At 36.0% G+C, this 20,044-nt stretch overlaps 1 protein-coding gene and 1 long non-coding RNA gene across 20 annotated transcripts in view; one reads left to right on the top strand and one right to left on the bottom strand.

The window, feature by feature from the left end:
• The window catches only part of LOC135211127 (neuroglian-like), a 318,561-nt gene that overhangs the window by 46,038 nt on the left and 252,479 nt on the right, over window positions 1-20,044 (top strand). The window lies entirely within an intron of this gene.
• LOC135211130 (uncharacterized) overlaps window positions 1-20,044 on the bottom strand; it is a 269,153-nt gene that overhangs the window by 87,389 nt on the left and 161,720 nt on the right. For both annotated transcript variants that reach the window (XR_010313624.1, XR_010313623.1), the window contains one exon: window positions 2,986-3,083. This is a non-coding gene — a long non-coding RNA (uncharacterized LOC135211130). The remainder of the gene's footprint in view (window positions 1-2,985; window positions 3,084-20,044) is intronic.

Raw genomic sequence — 20,044 nt, 5'->3', positions numbered from 1 at the left:
TTCGAGAGAGAGAGAGAGAGAGAGAGAGAGAGAGAGAGAGAGAGAATACGTCCCAATATGCCATAAGACTTGAAGATCTATAAATCAATGCCATAACAAAAGAAACAATAGCTCACGATGGCGGCAATGGAAGAAATAAAGAGCAAATTCTCCTAGTCGAAGATGGCTAATAAAAACTTCTATTTAAAGATGCCGTGTTTATACGTCTTCGGATTCCTAGATTGGTCGTATAGTTCCTATAGTGTACATAAATACTAAATCATTCACACACACGCATATATATATATATATATATATATATATATATATATATATATATATATATATATATATATACTACACACACACACACACACACACACACATATATATATATATATATATATATATATATATATATATATATATATATATATATATATTATATTCATTAATGTATATATTTATACTGAACCTTTCACTAGAGACAGTGGAAACAAAGGCCTCATAACTTCTAGTTTTTTCACATTTTTCCTTCGATCACCCCGGTAAGCATTGAGTCCGAATGGAAAATAATGACGAATTTTTCTTTTCAGGTGGGATTTGAATTCATGGGTGCTAATTAGAGTGTGGTTGCCATAGCACATAATACAACAAAGAAGAATAAAAACCTATTCACTCAAGCTAAACTAGACCCATTCTCACTATCGTATTGTTATTTTAGGGATTTTTGTTTTGTAAGCAATCTTACTCGACTTTCATGTGCGGATTCGAATCTCACCAAGGAAGGAGGAAATTCTTTATTTACCTCTCATTCGGAATGAAGCCTTGCGGAGGTAAGCATATCAGGAACTACGAAGAAATGGCCACGTTAAAGCCCTGCGTCATCTAAGCTGACAAAGTAGGAACTGTTGATATAGTAGACTGTGGAGGGGCCCATCGAATCTCAAATAGAATATTTCTATATTCGACAGATGTCATTTAGTGATAATGTGAAACAACTACTTATGCTTCTTTATAGTGTTGCGTGTTGCGGTGATCTCGTTTCAGTTACCATCTGTTGGTTTGAATTCCACTTAGAAAGAATAACGTCCACCTACATCCCATTCGTGAGATAAGAGCATCCAAAAGAGTGAAACATGAAACTGTTGTAGGAAATTATGGTAATAAAAATACATATAAATACATAGACACACATATATATACATATGCATTTTCTATATATATATACACTTATATATATCGAACTACAAATGTCCTTTAATATCTAATTCGCTCTACCTCGATATATGTATATGAATCTCGGTAATGTGATAGACTTATATACACATATGTATATATATCTATGCACTTATATATATATATATATATATATATATATATATATATATATATATATATACATATATATATATATATATATATATATATATATATATATATATATATATATATATATATATATATATATATATATTATATATAAAGAGATAGAGAAGGGCTTCGTATTGGATTGTAGCATAATTTGTGATATTTGGTCTTCTCGGATATGTGTGGTGCCACTGCCGGAAGGTTACTTTGTAATTAACGTTTTCAAACCCGACGGTGCCATAGCAATTACATAATATAATTCAATAATAAAAGCGCATTATTATTCCAGTGTGCGCGGAGGCTTGCCGGGAGAATTCGGAGCCTTCAAGTTTGTTTCCCAAGCATACGTGCTCATTTTGAAGGAGGCATCCAGCGAATTGGCACTATACTCTGTTTTTTTTCATCTGTCCATCCGCCTGTGGTGTTTTTGTATGGTAACACTGCGTCCCGGGCTTTAGATAGTTACATTCAACGATTATAATAATATCCTATTTCGAATATTAACGGTGTAATTCACATACAGTAAATTATTAAAACACTTTTCAGTTGCAAATGTACACCCAGATACCCTTTTATTTAACCTAACACTTACACACAGCGTAACTATTTACCGGGACGCAGTGTTGCCATACACAAACACCATAGGCAGATGGACAGATGAAAAAAAAACAGAGTATAGTTAGACACTATGCCCGCTGTATCAAATCCCATTGCTCTAGGGTAAATATAAGCAGTGAACTACTACTTTGTAGTTGATCTTCGTTAGTGACTTGCTATCAGAGTGCATAAAGGCATGAGGATAGAACCTTCAGTCGAAAAGACTTCCTTCGAACCGGAAGGCAAATACCTGCCCTTCCAAAGGTACATCATGAATTGCTATAGTTAGGGTGGTTCTACTACTCTGATAAGATCGATCTGAATCCTAATCATAAAATTCTGTATGAGCTAACAAGTATCTTTACCTTCTCTAGTCGTTGGGTGCACTAAGCGGTGCCTCACTCTTAATATTGTGTGTGAGTATGAATCTCACCTCAGAAAGAGGGAGCGGGCCTCTGCATTTATTCCCATTATGGATTCAAGCTTTCTAGCAATTGCGAAGTCCAAGAAGTAGTAAGAAACTGAGAAGTTAAGAGGCCTGTGTGCCTATTATACACACACACATACACACTCAAACGTCCATACGCACACACATATATTATATGAATATGTATATCGCACACATTCTCTATACTTCTCCGCGGCCGACAGGAAAAGCCATATGTCTACAGCATGTCAATTAATTGAACGTTCGCGGAGCAGGGTATGTGGCAAGCAACCTCATTCCATTGATGCTTGCTGAATTTCGTAACGGCAACACCTTTTGTCTTTACTCCATTTATAGAGGAAATGGTATAAAACGCAATGTATATATATATATATATATATATATATATATATATATATATATATAAATGTGTGCGTGCGAGCGCGTGTGTGTATGTATAAACAAACATTTATGTATCCATAATATAACCAAATATTCAGTTTGGAAGGAGTGAGAGAATAAACGCAGATTCGCAGATTCGAGGTTCTTTTGTTTCGAAAAACTCTCATTCTCTGAACTGCATTCCTTAGCGAAAATGAGACTGAACTTACCCCAGGTAATGCAGCCTTAAGTAACCTCCGATTGTCCTCATGTGATACTCTGCATCACTCCACTTTCATTATCCCACGGAGGAGGGAAATTGTTTCCACTGGAAAGAAATAGATATAAAAGATCTTAAATGATTTCATCGGTAATGAAAAGAGCAAGACAAACTAAATAGTGTGGTTTATGATTCTACGTTTCTTCTTTAAAAAAAAAAAAAAAGAAGAAATCCAGTATTACATGAACAGAGTTCAATGTATAAATAGAAGTACAATTAAGTAGATTTGTAATTAGTAACAAATTTGAAGTGTACGTTCACAGTACCTCAAAGAAAGCGTCTTTAAATCTATCTGTCTTTCTGTCTGTCTATCTATCTACATATTAATACTAATACTAGTAAGAATGGTAATACTATTAATAATAATAGCAGGATTATAATAATAATGAGAAAATGGTTAGAGAAAGTGAGAGGATGGATCAATGTTTTGAGATGGTTCGGTCATTTTGGAAAAATAGAGGGTGATATACTGACGAAGAGTGTTCACTTCAGAAGAATTAAGAAGGAGGAGAGAAAAAGACTCTCAAATTGCTGGATAAGTGATGAGGAAAAGGTATTGTGGGGGGGCGGGTGGCGGTGTCCAAACACCCAGGAAAGGAGGCGGGCGAAGGGGATGTGAATGGCATTGTGCGTGAAGGGTGTTCAGCGTGCTGCTGATGAGCCGTTAATTAGGTGTATGTAGTAGATAATTTTGTTGAAACTTCCTGCACGTGGGACTTATCCAAGATTCTGAAGTTAAAGTATGAGTGTGGCAGTTATCGATGTCTCATCTTATATAACTGAATCACGAAAATATGGAATGTAATGGATATAATATATATATATATATATATATATATATATATATATATATATATATACATATATATATATATATATATATATATATATATATATATATATATATATATATATATATTATATATATATATGTGTGTGTGTGTGTGTATTTTATTAAATAATGGGCCTATAAAGCAGATTAGTGTGGCCTTCCGCGTGCTTGCCCACTGCGGACGGCAAGATTACTGTAAACAAGATTTTGAGGCCATGGTCAGCTTTGTGCTCGAGCGTTTGATAAAGCACCTGTATGGCTTCCGCTCATGTTGCATAACTCTGACATTAGTACAGATACTCTTTTCCATGTCTTTTTCGTAAGTCTTATTATCCATATCTTTTGTAGGTCATGCTTTCTAGAGAACAATAACGAAAACAATAGTGGCCTTCGCCTATGATTATCGCAGGTGTGAGAGATCAGGTATTAAAATTGTAGCAGCTCAAGTATCCTTGGGTTTTGGATGTCATTATTTCATAAGTTAGGGATATTAGCTATTCATAGGAGAGGCAGTTCGGTTATTCACAGGTGAAGGAAATGAGCCACTTACAGGTGCGGGGGAGACCCGCATTTCCCAGGTGAGAGAGATCAGATGTTCACCTTATATCATCTGAGAAGAAGTGACACAGCAACTTCTGCCGCCTGCCACGTGCCTGGCATGATATCACAGCAGGAGGGCTCCGAGGTCTGCTGTTGGTAACAGGTGCACAACGTGGTGCCCTGTGTCTGCCCTGGCTCGATGTTGTTTATTTAAAGAATGGGTAATGCTTTCAAAACATTTTCGGGGGTTTCTTTTGGTTTTTTTAACACTATGAAGCTCCTTACCCAGTTTTTTTTTTTTATCTTTTGATTTCTATCTCTCGAGGCGATGAATAACTTATATTCGATTACCATAAAGCGTTTCTCATAGATCTATATTTGTAATTAATTTTTTTTCCTGTTAACCGAACAGTACCGTTCCAGTTTCTGAGAGAGAGAGAGAGGAGGCGAGAGAGAGAGAGAGAGAGAGAGTGATGTTAGACATGCTTCTTAGCAACCCACAAAACTGTTACTTAATCTTTTTGAGCATAGAACCTACTAATGCTATGTGTCAGATTTAATCCAGTAACTCATGTTCAAGCTTTTACAGATAACCTATAGAGTCACCCATTCAAAGGGAGGGGAGGCCCTTAACGAAGGATGTGGAAGAGGGTGCCCTTTAACTCTAAGGCAGAATAAGACAGTCTATATATATATATATATATATATATATATATATATATATATATATATATATATATATATATATATATATATATATATATGTGTGTATGTATGTGTGTAGCTTGGGCTGATATATATATATATATATATATATATATATATATATATATATATATTATATATATATATGTGTGTGTGTATGTATGTGTAGACATTGGGCGTGATATATTATATATAATATATGTATATATATATATATATATATATATATATATATATATATATAACAGCCCAATGTCTACACGTAAATTTACACACATTTCGTTTGTCTACCTGTATTAAACGGTGCATAAATCTGTCTATATTAATTCTATAAATTCTGAAATGACACGGGATTCAAATTGCAAGTAGAAATCAATCCCGATATCTGCAACAAGTGCTTTAGATTTGTAAGATTTGGGATCAGCATAATATCTACGAAATGACCTCAGACTGGCAAATGCAGTCCTTCCGCTTAACAGATGTAAAGTGCTCCCGGAAAATCATTTGCATCCTTGTAAAATCACTGATGTTACCACACATTTTGTGAGAACCTCATCTAAGGTTAGAGGCAAAACCGGAAAGCCGATCAATTTTATCTGGAGGATCTGTTTACTTTCTTGAACTTCATAATTTTCAGACGTCGTCACGGCCCATTGTCACATGCCTTAGACAGGAGTATATGCAAGACTCTTTAGTGCTCTGTTATTTCCTAGCCAAGGCTTTTGACCATTATTGTTTGTATGGTGCTTTTACGTTGCATGGAACCAGTGGTTATTCAGCAACGGGGCCAACGGCTTTATGTGACTTCCGAACCACGTCGAGAGTGAACTGCTATCACCAGAAATACACATCTCTCACTCCTCAATGGAATGGCCGAGAATCGAACCCGCGACCACCGAGGTGGGACGGTAATACCATACCAACCACGCCGCTGAGGCGCTTTTTGACCATTATATTACCATTGCTGTTTCATCATGCTTGGGGTCCAGCTCGAACAAACAAATTCTGATTGGGAAGTATCCACCATCCATTAAGAAGTCATTAGTATGAATATCAATGTTACTATACCGTAAATGGAAACTGGGAAAAAAGTTACGTGAAGAAATAAAAACTCGCAAGAGAGGAAAAAAAAGAAAGGGGAGTTTGTGTGCTTGCTAATCTGAATGCTTTAATCTACGGTTCGATCAACTCAGATTTCAATTACACTCGTCTTCCGCTTTCATGAAGGGTGAAAAAAAGGACGACACACAGTACCTGTATACCTGTATACAAGCGTGGATATGATTAATTATTTGTTGAATGTATCTGCAACACAGTTCTGTTAATGTAATATTGGGGAGCTTTAACTAATTGCAATTCTTAATTTAATTTTTTTTTGTAAAACACGAGTAATTCAGCAACATTTACCTGAGGGAAAGATAATGAATGTTCCAATAAAGCTATTTTTTATTTTTTTTTATCGAACTCCAATTATCCATATGAAAATTAACTGTGCGTAGAAACGGATATTAAAATTAGATTTATTTGAAAAAAAGCTATAAAATAGCGAGCGAGTTCTTGACCAACATGTCTGTATGTGTGTATATCAATTGGCGTTTGTGAGCACGTACATTATGCACATATATTTATATACACATACACACACACAAACATGTATATATATATATATATATATATATATATATATATATATATATATGTGTGTGTGTGTGTGTGTGTGTGTGTGTGTGTATGTGTGTGTGTGTGTGTGTGTGTGTGTGTGTGGATGTGTGTGCTAAAAGTCCTTAGACCTTTGGTCTACAGAGTGAATATCCTTCATTTTCTTATGTTTATTCTTGTGTATCAATTTCAAGGTAATAGTCATCAAAGTACGGAATTATATAGCTTTAATGATTTGACATTGCCGGAAAAACTAACTTTCACTGCTTCCACGCATAATTGCTTGCTTTTTTCAAATACTTGCGTCCATACCTGATCTACAAATACCCCCACGCATTTGCATATGTTGGGTTAATGATGCGTCCATTTAACTCCTACAAACGCTTTAATCTAAGTGGTACTAATAAATAAGTAAAAGATATTGTTTTACACAAGTGGTAATCCACCTGAAATGGCTGAATAAAAAGTGGCAGTAAGTGCGTGGTGAAATTCTGTATGACCAAGCTAATCACGCTTTGTAAGGAAATGCAACTCACAGTTTAGCGCTAACATGAACATGAGTGTGTTATGGCTTCAGTTGGTTATGGCAGTAAGTAAATACTGTACATCTTACCGTCAAAATTAAGATCCCCTTTTAATACATAACTGTTTTTATGGGAAGGCAGCGAGACATCCCTGGAAAGGCAGGTCAATCTCAGCCACTGGTGTAAAAAAAATGTTTTTAATATGTCTCTATATCAGAAGGACCTGCATTTAATAATAGGGAGGTGAGAAATCGTAATTATTACAGATGGAAGCGGAGGTTCACGACTTCCTTTCGGCATTTATGGTGAGTACAAACTATAACACCAAATAGCAGGCATTTAGCAACAGAAGGAAGCAACGCAGTGACTGCATGACTTTAAGTACTCGATACTCTTTTTGGAAAAATATTCGAAAATTCAGCTGATAATCCTCACTCCACATGCAGCTGGATTTTGCCTCAATGCCCATTAGCGATTTGCACCAGTCAAAACGACAGACGACCCTTTCCACGCCTATTTTCCAAGGATTCGGAATATAACTCCTGATATATTAGAGCAAAGAAGTTTAAAGCTTTTAGCTTAATTCGATGGCCTCATTCTCTTTGCAGCATCATCTTAATATGGCTTATGACTTAAGTGTTCAGAACACAGGACTACTACTACTACTACTACTACTACTACTACTACTACTACTACTACTGTGAATACTAATACTATTTCTACAGCTATTGTGATTACTTACGAGAATGGTAATAATGAAAATAATAGTAACAATAGAAAAGATAACTTAATGACTCATGTTCGAAAAGATTGACATAGATACATAAAAACACCTCGATGTCTTGCAAGATCAGGGTCTTATGAGAGGAAAATATGCGGTTAGAATAACCTTGGGTCACTTATTAACGATGCTCGGATAAAACAGACTGACAATAGTCTGATAATTACTATAGATTATGCAATCTTTCCTCAAACCCAGACTCTTAGCCTTGAACACAACGTAGTTTATTTGAAGGTTTCTGACGACACAAAGAGCTGTTAAGATATTTCTATGGTGATATGTACGACGAGGAGACCGGGGAGAGAGAGAGAGAGAGAGAGAGAGAGAGAGAGAGAGAGAGAGGAGAGAGAGAGAGAGAGAGGAGAGAGAGAGAGAGGTGCTCCTCTGTACTGTAGTACAAAAAGATCTACCTAGATGCAAACAGACAAAGGCAACTCGATCAATATTGCCAGAAAAAAGCTCACCCAGCAAATAACGTTCTTACGCGCAGAAATTCGAAAGCAATCTGTGAGATATTAATACCCGATCGTGTACGTAGGAATTCCAGGAAATCCTCCTTCCGGAAGCGGCGCGGAACTGGAAAGCCTGCGTTCCTTTTTTGAGGAGGGGGAATCGAAGCTCATATTGGAGAGATCAGGACAAGGGACCAGTGATGCGCTCTACATTCCGCGCCATCGGAATCGGAATAATACATTAATTGTTTTTACTGCACCTCTCATTCCGCAGGAAGGATTCACTGCGATGTTTACGCTTTTGTTTCGTAATACTTCCTCTGTTTTGCATTTTTTCCCGGGGGTCAGTGGAAAGAAACCTTGTTGTAGGTTTAGGTTGTAATGCGCTGCCTTCTTTCCTCGCTCAACTCTTCCTTTCTTTTGTGCATCTTTTGTTGTTTGTGTTCTTTTGAAAATAAAAGTAATAGATCTTACATTTAGCACAGAAAATGCCATTTATTCAGCCTCTTTCCTCTTCGTGTTTATGTGTCTGTGTTACCTCTTATTTTCTCTTTGATGGCCAACAATATGTTAAAATATCCTGTCTGAATAGGATATTTTAACATGGGAGGTGACAGCAATAGCTTTTCTTTATTGATGAACAATGAGGACAAAAAATAATTAAATTCAGGATATAGGAGGGTGGCTTGTGGTATCTGTTAAGTTTCATAGGGGCAGAACGGATATTAATTTTCAGTACTCAGTCCCGTGTCCTCGTGATTTTTTTATGCTGAGTAGACGAATGAGGTGAATTCTTTATTATTTTTATTATTATTATTTCAGTATATGAAACCTAACAAGAGCTAATGCTGAATAGAATACTTTTCGTCAAGAAGAAGAAGAAGGAGAAAAAAAGTGGAGGGGGCCCCTAAAGGAAAACTGAGTCTGAGCCAAAGGAAATGTCAATATTAACTTTATATATATGTAAGCTATAGGAGTGAAGGAAAACAGCAGGAATAAAAAAAGGGAGAAAGAAAAGCTTGAAACAGAAAAACAAAGTTATTTGAATCCCGATGAAATAGCCTACTTGCGTCAGAAGGAAACTAAAAGAAATCACTTACTTCTCAGAAAAAAAAAATCATATTTATGTCGCCATTCAGAACGGAAATATAACAATAATCTGAAATGCCTTCCAGGTCGTCTGAACTGACAGCAGAACCGCACTTTCACGGCGGAGAAGGAATAAAGCTGTTAAAAGTAATCCAAGTGTTTGCTGCAACTCTGCAAGCGCTTGGAAGTGGTAAAACCATTAATTTGGATTGAAGGTAAAGTAGGTCAGGCCCTGATAACGGGAAATTTGGTCCTGGTGACTTCGGACTATCGCTAATCTATTTAGAGACCCGGGTGAATGTAATAGAGCCGATAGCTGGCTTGAAATATTCACCGATGCATAAGAATTCTACCTGGGAACGACGCGACTATTGAAAGTTAAATAAAAAAATGTTTAAGAATTTGTTAAAAGAATACTTATTTGCAATTATTCAATATGTGAAAAGCTTTTGTGCAATCAGTAAGTGACTGGAATTGTCTAAATAGATATGTCTTTGTCAATCGATAACTAATTTGCATGGTATCCAGTCTTGTGTGAGGTTTGAAAAATCAGTGACTAATGTGATTTGTATTCACAAACAGGGAAGAAGTTTTTGAAGCGATAGGGAGTTGAAGTTATATGCATTAATGGGCGAGAACTCTGAACAAATAACTATTTCCAGTTATATTGATGCACAGAACAAAATATCTTGGAAACTGTTAATTAAGTTATCTGTCCTAATGTATTGGCCTTTGCGAAGATTGTTAGAGTTTAAAAACGAACTAAGGTTTAAAAATGACAGAAAACTTTCTGATTTGTTAAGACCTCGCGTGCACCTTAAAGGGAAATAATAATAATAATAATAATAATAATAATAATAATAATAATAATAATAATAATAATAATAATATTTTCAGCACTACAGCAATTATTCGTAGAACTGATCACATAAATGATGAAAAGGACATGGTTAAGAAGAAAATTATTTTCTAAAGTATTAATTTTCTAGCTAAAGTGATAAGTAGGTCTCTCTTTGCTTTATTGAAAAATATTCATAACTTATTTCCATATATTAACTCAAGTACTATAAGCGCTGTTTATTTGGAGTTGTTGTTTAAATAATAATAATAATAATAATAATAATAATAATAATAATAATAATAATAATAATAATAATTAATATATATTATTATTATTATTATTATTATTATTATTATTATTATTATTATTATTATTATTATTATTATTATTATTAATTATTCCATACCTCGTGTGAAGTTAAATGACCATTTTCGTATTTTCCTTACTCGCCCACGGAATTTGACCTAGAAACATTCCCACACGGTCAGGAGATTTCCACCAATTCATTGGTTGCTCTATTATCGAAATCTTACTAATTAAAAGTTACAGTTCTCATGACACCTGGTTATATTGTCCTGAAGACTACCATTTGTAAGAAAAAAATAAAAATGTCCAGCATCAGAATGTCTACATTTGTCTCCATTACCGTTATTATCATTATCATTATTATTCCATAGCTGAGATAAATCTTGGAGATTAATTCCACAGTCATGTCAATGTACTGATACTGATAAGGATACAGGAAAAGACAAGAGCCTTTGTATGGCTGCACGATTTCAAATCTAGAAGGTTATGCTATTATCATTATCTTTGTTATAATTAAAATGAGTACAAGCATTCACACAGGACAACCAGGACCCTCATAAACTTTTGTAATCGGACCCTCATGAAAGGAGAGAAAGCAGAGGAAGCTATCAAGAGAAATACAGTAAAACACAGCGGTACCCAGCGGGAAACCTCTAACTGCTGCAGATACTTGGTGGCTGGCAACGAAATCAACTAGCACTAACAGATTCCATCCTTGATGGTCGTTTGTTCCAATGGCTGAAATATGGATCTCGGGAGCCCCGATGACGACAATCGCAGTAGGTCGCATGGCACTGTGCCAACTCTGATCTCATGGAAACAAGGTCAGCCGGGAAAGGGAGAGACTGAGACCGCCACAGAAAGAAAGGAGGAAAGAAAGAAATCGAAAACAAACAGAGGACAAAGGAAATGGCTGGTAAAATTGGATGCAAGATGGAGGAAATATACATGTGCAAAAGTCGACAAAGAGAAAGGATTATTACACACACATACACACACAGGTAAGCATATATATATATATATATATATATATATATATATATATAAAATATATATATATATCTATATATATATATATACATATATATATTATATATATATGTGTGTGTGTGTGCGTGTGTGCGTGTGTGAGAGAGAGAGAGAGAAGGAAAACTACGGGAAACGCGAGAGTATGACTAAATGGAAATCAATGAACGTATATCTGCAACTGGTTACGGGAAAACTGGGATAGTGGAGGAAATCTAATCAGGAGAAAGGACCAAGATGAGAGAGAGAATGAGTGAAAGGGAGAGAGGAATCCCTTTATCTTTTATACGGTGGTATGCAGTTTGATAAGCATGCAACTGAGTGATAGATAAAGTGATCCCGAAAACATTCTTTGAAAAACTTTTGCGAAGACAACGTGAACATGACAGTGTTATCGCTCCTTTCATTGTCCATCTATTTCCCCATGAACTTTTTTGTTATTCATTGCTGTTGATCATTATTTCATTTGGTCGTTGTGCCAGTATATATGTATGCCCGCCGTGCCAGTATGAGGATCTTTTTTTATCAATGCTCCCTCTTGCAACACATTTTCTTAGCTCAAAAATCGTTCCCTCTTTCTATCTCTATGTTTCCCAGGCGCCAGCTTAGTCATGAGCATGGTGTCATGAAGGCGCCATTTCGTCTGCATGACCGTTGCTGTTTCACTCAAGCGAAGATCCTCGGGGAGTAAAATGTCCAGCTACTACACTGAGGTCCCTTGAAAAAGAAAGGACTTTAATGTGTCGAATAGGGACTGAGTCCCGAGTGAAATAGGTATAGATGACTTTAGGCATAAATCGGAAGAGGAGGATGGAGAATGGAGCGCTGATGGCGCACTGCGGCAGCCTCTTTCCACTGTCTCTTTCCAGGGTCCTTGCACACATCCGAACTTCCCAGTCGCCCTCCAGCCGCCGCCTCATTCATAAGACGTATCATCATTTCTAACGACGCTCCCTTATCGCCGTAACCCAGAACGCTACAGTTCCTCTCATAACTTTTTTTATGAACGAAAGGCACTGTTAGCGAAACACGCCGGACTTAAAATCGATAATAGAAATTTCACCGCACGTATTAAAGGCCAAGTTAGGTCTCCGAATGACGATTATTGATGATCAAGATTCAATTACGAAATTACCACTAGCGACTTAAGAAATATTCATTCTGGCCACCCGGAGGAGCTGAATATCTTAACTCACAATGCCATTAAGTAAATTGGAACACTCACTTAGTGGATGGCTCAAGTGCTTCATAAATAACCGATTCATATTCCGCCCAGACACCGATTTCAAGATTCATAATTAAAATAAAAAAAACTATTCCTTAGTTACGGTTAGTTGTCTACGGTCAGGTTTACTGTCTTAGAACAATATAGACGTATTTTGCAATTAATGATTATTTAATAAAAAAAACTACTTAATTACAATGAACGAGCTTCTATATTTAGTTTTAGGATAATGCCAAATCCGAATTGAGAGCCGAAATCAAATACCTGGTCTGAGATCTAAATTCCTTTTTTTTATTTGAATTTCAATTTCCTATGAGGATGGAATATATATAACTTAGCCTTCTGGGATATGTTAGCATTTTCTGTCAATAACAAAGAGTAAAAAGGTGTCCTTCAAAGCAGCTGTGTTTGTTTATCGGGGTAGAAAGCTTCCAAAACGCCCCTAATTTTTCACATAAACAGAAGAACTGGCCACAGTGTCTGAAGTCTGATTCGTTCTACGGAATGAAGAGAAGTTTACATAAGCTTGTAATCTCTCTTGTTTGATGATTTATTTCTTCCTCTTCCTCCTCCTCCTCCTCCTCCTTATTATCATCATCATCATCATCATTCATCTATTCCAGCTCCGCGCGACGGAAACGGCCTCAGTGGATTTCAGTCTTCCCACAACTATTACAGACTTAATAGTAAACGCAAATCATATTGTTCTTATCAGCGAAACACTAGAAGATTTACAAAGCTTGCTAAATGGAATGCACCATATAATATTATCCGAAGAGAGGGGTTTTAATCAGGACAAGTATACGCAGTGATAAATAAAACCAGATGAAATAGGTTTGATAAGGTTGAATCTTCAGTTATTTAGGACTGCTGACATTTAAGACAGGTTCTCTTGATTTCGTATTTAGTGAAAGATTCAAAAGGGAAAATCATGCACTGAGACGGCTAAATGAGATTCGGAAGTCCGGTAGACCAAAATTGCAAACGAAACTAGAGATACGCATGAGTCAAGAACGATCTGTATTGCCATCTGGATATGGACAACGATATAACAATGAAATTATATCTTATTTCATTGTCGAAATTGTAAGGAGAATATTACAATGAATGAAATTGTAAGGAGAATATTACAAGTCAGATTTCAGGATAGCATTAAAGATGACACCATAATGGAAATGACTCAAGTCTCAAATGGCATAAGAATGAAAAGGAGATGGAGATGGCTTGGACGTGTCTTTCGCACACCCCGTTTGGTGGAACTAGTACGTGATAGTCAACTACCAAGTATCAAAATGGTTGGGAGTTCCACGCCTATGACTGGAGGATGGGGATGGATAACAGTGTGCTTAGCTTTATCTGATTGTATTTATTCACCTTATCTTTATCTTGTTTTATATTTTATCACACATTTCGTTGACAATTATCTTAATAATCGAGTTAAAGGCTCAAATCTTGCATAAGTAAAGTTGACACGTGTTTCCAACAGGGAATCATATTTAGGTTAAGTTATCGAAATTGCATAAATCCTAACCCTATTAAATAGCAGACAAAGCAATATATCAGCAGCAAATCATGACTCGATATCACGCGCTTTCAACATTATCGTGAGTAAATTGTTCAGTATACTATTATAAAGGTTTCCTTTATGTTTTGTATCTTATATAATTTCCTTGCAAACTTTCATCAAAACTAACATAATTTTTCTGAGCGTTCTATTTGTAACCAGGAAGATAAAGATGAACGAACAACCGGAAATGAGTGAGAATTCGTTCCTATTGTTCGACGGTGTCTATACGGATGGCTTATTGAATTATCTACGATCTTATAACAAAACTGATCAAAAGATTAAACTCATTCTCCCGGATGAGGAGCTGCCGGAATGGGGTGACTGATCAGTTGATATAAATTAAAGGAGCCCCTTATTTAACTGTTGTGGGGTAAGAGATGGTTAGCGCTACCTGAAACGAAAGGGAACACGTTCACTTATAATCTGCGTGAAATGTAGTGAATATTTGAGTAAAATATGCATAAATAACGATTAAAAAAACCATTCCTATATTAGGTATCAAGAAGTACTTTACTTGAGAGACTATATACTCTCCCATTCTATTTCTTCCCCCTTCGTTCTCTCTATGGTATCGGAGGCTATAAAATCCGCTCCAACTCTCAGGTCACTTTGCCAGAAACTTTGTCGGTAGAAGAAGAACTGAACTTTGTTTTCAGGGGAGTAGAAAAAAGCCCTTCCGGGTACCTTCTTGTTCCCATAAGAAACTTTCGATTTGAAGGTCTGTCCTACACCCAGAGCAGATCTCTCTTCAATTCTTTCCGTCAATGTTGAATCATAAGATTTAAGTTTCGTTAATAACCGTAATCGTATCTGTCAACTGGAGCCAGTTTTCTTTTCCCCTCTACTTCCTGCTGTTTTCTATTGTTTCTGTTTGTCGACCTTTGTTCAAACAAACAAACAAACAAACACACACACTCAAACATTTATCGATAGATAGACAAGTAAATAGGTAGATAGACAGTCTATTTCTTTAATAAATGTTATTGAATGCTGGCATACACGTGGTATCCATAGTTTCAGGGCAACACTTCTCTAGCATCCTATAACTTTTATCATTCTCAAGATTAAAATCTTGAAGGAAAGATCTTTTAGTCTCTGTCATAATAGTATGAGGCCATCATCACTTCAAAATCCTAGTAGAAGGTTCGTAAAGTCAAGCTGAAATGAAATTTCATGCTGTCGTCACTCCAGTAATATAAGGTAGTGTTCGCAGTTATAAAATTGTACAAGATTTATGCTGAATGACGTATAGCTTCATGTGAAATTTCACAGGCTTTTTGGAAGACCAACAAAATGCTTATATCTATGACAAGACCGATGGAATAAAGATAAGGTTAAGATTCAGATGGACGTGAGCTTAACCCGGAAGGAAGCGAGAGTACGTAGATAAATCTGTAAGGAATTAAATTTGGAAAAAGGTAATCAAATAACAAACACATTTTGTTGGTGAACAGTACCAATTTACCTGAACAGCTGGTTAATTAAGCAGAGAAAAGAGTAATCTTAGTGAAACTGAAAATCCTTTAGAAGCAAGCTTAGAACAAGGAATAACATATTCATATATATATATATATATATATATATATATATATATATATATATATATATATATATATAATATATATAATCTATATACTTTTTATTGGTAAAAGTAGATCATTTATCTTTATTTTCCTGGTAGGATTTTACGTTGATCTAACGTTGATTGAGCATTATTATCATTGATGTACTATTTTGTGCCATGGTGACGAATCACAAGGCCATTTCAACAGCATGAAATTTGTTCGAGGTGAATGAGAGCAGTAGGTCGTAGTTTTCAGCTGCATGAATGGACTTCTGTTTCAAAGTGAGCCAAAGATTTGTATACTGTCTTCACTGTTTATATCGATAGTGATTTTAATATTAGGAGAGGAAATTCTTACTCGTTAGAAAGATGTTAAATAGATTTCAAAGAAAAATTGTCGACAGAAATAACATGGAGGAAAGTACCTTTACAGATATCTTAAAAAGCAGAATTTAGCTCAGCTTTGCAGACGATATGACAGCATTTCTTAACAAAAGACACTATTTTCAACTTACATGACTTTATAAACGAATTTCTTTAGGAATGAAACTATTTAAAAAGTAATTAACTTTATAAACGAACTTAGCGCAACATATTACAGTTAGCTTATGGGCGAAAAATGGTACGGTTTTGAGTAACTCAAACTTTATTATAAGAATGTGGAACATAACGTTCACTTGGTGGGATCGCTTCCCTCAGTAGGTCACGAGGATTACGGACCAAGCAAAGGGCTATACAAAAGACAGATGTATGCCTTGTAACAGAAATACAGTTAATTGCCATGACTTGAACCATTAGATCGTCAAATTCTCACTATTAATTATACATTTATATAACAGAACGTGCGCAATGACGGCGATGCTTTTTCCACGTTAATGCTATATGGGTTCCGGTGAGACATGACCTTGTTTATTGACGAAAATGATTAGTGCTATTAGATTCATGAGACAAAAATCAGAAAATTCGAGATGCTCATAGGGAGGCAAAACAAACCAAACCCCCGAAGGTTGTGTCACATGAAACCGTCTGGCATTTTTTAGTGTCTTGCTGACAAGCTTTACACCAACGTCACTTATGTTCGAGATTGTCTAACATTGCTTTACAGAACATGCCTGGCTTCAGTAAATACTGGTTGCATAATAAGTTACTAAAAGATAACAAGAATAGTGCTGATATGACGCTGCTCAAGAGAATGAAAAAAAAAAAAAACATATATAAGGATGAAAACCGTAAGGAATATCAAGAGGACGCACTTTGGGAGGCGGCGCCTCCTGAAATCATCACCCCTCAGCAAATAAGAACGTCATAACGTGGACCGGGCGCCAGAATAAAGTTTGGTTTCATATTACATGGGCTGAGGAGACTGACTGCCGCCTTATTGGGAAAACTAGAAAAAACTTGACCCCGAAGGATGCCAAAGATGCGGCGCTTGAAGGATCGTTCACGCCTTCCACTCAAAGAGGGTAGGGATAGCTAAAATATCCACAACCTTCTGTCGTTTCTTACTACTACTACAATGGTTGTTGATCAGCAATCTGCATCGAGCGTCCTTAAACACTGCGCCACTCATCTCTAGCTTGCACTCTCACTTTTGCGCTTCCTGGTTACAATATCATCTCTTGCAATCACTCTCAAAATCTTTCGCTAATTACTGCAATTTCTTTTTACTATGCCTGCTGATCAGTATTGTATAATGTAAAAACATTAACCTCCCCAACACTTCATTCCTGACCCATTTCCTTCTATGACAACTTTGCACCAACATATATTGTCCTTTCTCTGAACTTCCGCATCATTCCACCCATGAAGAGATACATCCATGTCTTGGAGCCCCTTTTTCATATGTACACACACGAATACCTACATCGATATGGCCCTTCTCTCTTTTCCCCAGAGAATGAAAACGCATTCTCTTAATGGCAATTTCAAGTTAATATTTCACGACAATGTCAAAGATGTCAGAATTTCGGCCACGGACTGCAATACTTAGCACATGCGATAAAACAAGTTCTGATGCGTGCTCTTTTAGAAGATGAGCTTTCGGGATTATTGGCTGAGGTTATTTTGTAACAGTTAACATAGAGAGTTCTCCTGGAGCTAAGAGACCGCTAAGTCACATTTCTAGACCGTAAAGCTGACTCAGAGTTCTGTGTTTGAATGAATTTTATGGTCATAGTCGTTAACGACGACAGATTACGTAAACGTATCCCTTGAATGAGAGAGAGAGAGAGAGAGAGAGAGAGAGAGAGAGAGAGAGAGAGAGAGAGAGAGAGTTGAAGGATTTGGACAGATAAGCGAAAGAAAACAAAAAAGAGGTCGACAAGACGTGAAAAACGATTGTTTTTAATCTATTACTTATCGTGGATTTTGAATATTTATATGAGCTGCTCAAATGACCAAGAGCCCTTGCTGGTCGAAGTCTAGCTTAATCTAAAAAGCTTTTTCTTTCTCAGTTCTGCACTGAACCCCAAAAAACAATTTATGTTCCCTGATCTATAACAGCTACGGTTTTCTCGAAGGCGATTCACCTTTCCTTTCATAGCGTGCAAATATGCATTCTTTATGATATATATATATATATATATATGAATAATTATCACATCGAACCGTGATCCATTTATATATCAATTCAAGCTACAAATGTCCTTTAATATCTAAATTCACTTTACTCCCAAATGATATATTTTCATATATGTACCGAAGGGGAATTTTTTTTTAATTGATAATAATTTCGTCCCCCCATGGGATCGAACCACAAGCCAAGTCCAAGTGGACGGGGACGAAATACAGACAGTCATGACGCTATCCAATCAGCCAACAGCGTCCACTGACTGTCCTGATTTCGTCCCCGTCCACTTGACGGTGGTTCGATCCCATGGGGGACGAAATTATTATCAATTAAAAAATTCCCCTTCGGTACATATATGAAATATATCATTTGGGAGGTAGTAAATGAATTTAGATATTAAAGGACATTTGTAGCTTGAATTGATATATATATTATATATATATATATATATATATATATATATATATATATATACATATATATAGCGTTATACGTTGTTGCTTTCTTTGTTTGACGTCCCTTCTGTAATATGGTCACTGGGCTTTTGCTTTTAAAATTTAGGATAATTCATTTCTGTAGCCATATTAGGAGTGTCATACTCATACGCACACGTCTACACTCTATATATAGGTACTCATTTATATGTGCATATAATTATAGGTATAATTGTATATGAATATGTCATAAAAAATGTTATGTATTAAAAATTCATATTTCTAATAAGGGGATCCTCTGATCTTCACCCTTAATCATATCCCTTTTCGCTCGTTTCTGCCATCTATTTATATCACTCTGGATGAGCCTTTAGAGTTCATAGGAGAAATCTCGCTCGAAACAGCTGCAACATATGCCCTTTCTTCCAGCTGTTCATTTCCAAACTAATTGTTGGATTTGCAAATGGCTTCACTCATTTTATTTAATCATTTTATTTCTTCTTCCCGACATTTGGGGATGATTCTTTCATCCTTTATCTTTCCTTTAATCATGGTCTTCTTACATATGGATATTGCCTTTTGCTCTAAGTATACTTTATCTTTCTTTTGCTTCCCGATTGATACTACTTTGCTTACTTCCATTTATCACTGTAACACGTTTGCTGAGCTTGTCGTCTTATTAGCAATGTTAGGCTGACTGTAGTCAGTATTTGAATGGGTAATCATCAGATGCCAGATCCCTTCCTCATAAGAGGTCCCTGAGTAGCCGCCGAGTTAGCAACTTCATCTTCTACCCCTAGAAGCGGAAAAAAAGGATGAACGACGCACACATACACACACACCACACACACACACACACACACACACACATATATATATATATATATATATATAT

Source organism: Macrobrachium nipponense, chromosome 4 (genome assembly GCF_015104395.2).
Source record: "Macrobrachium nipponense isolate FS-2020 chromosome 4, ASM1510439v2, whole genome shotgun sequence".
In the NCBI taxonomy this organism is placed as follows: Eukaryota; Metazoa; Arthropoda; class Malacostraca; order Decapoda; family Palaemonidae; genus Macrobrachium; species Macrobrachium nipponense.
Note: the sequence above shows the minus strand (reverse complement) of the source record. Positions and strands in the feature narration are given on the sequence as shown.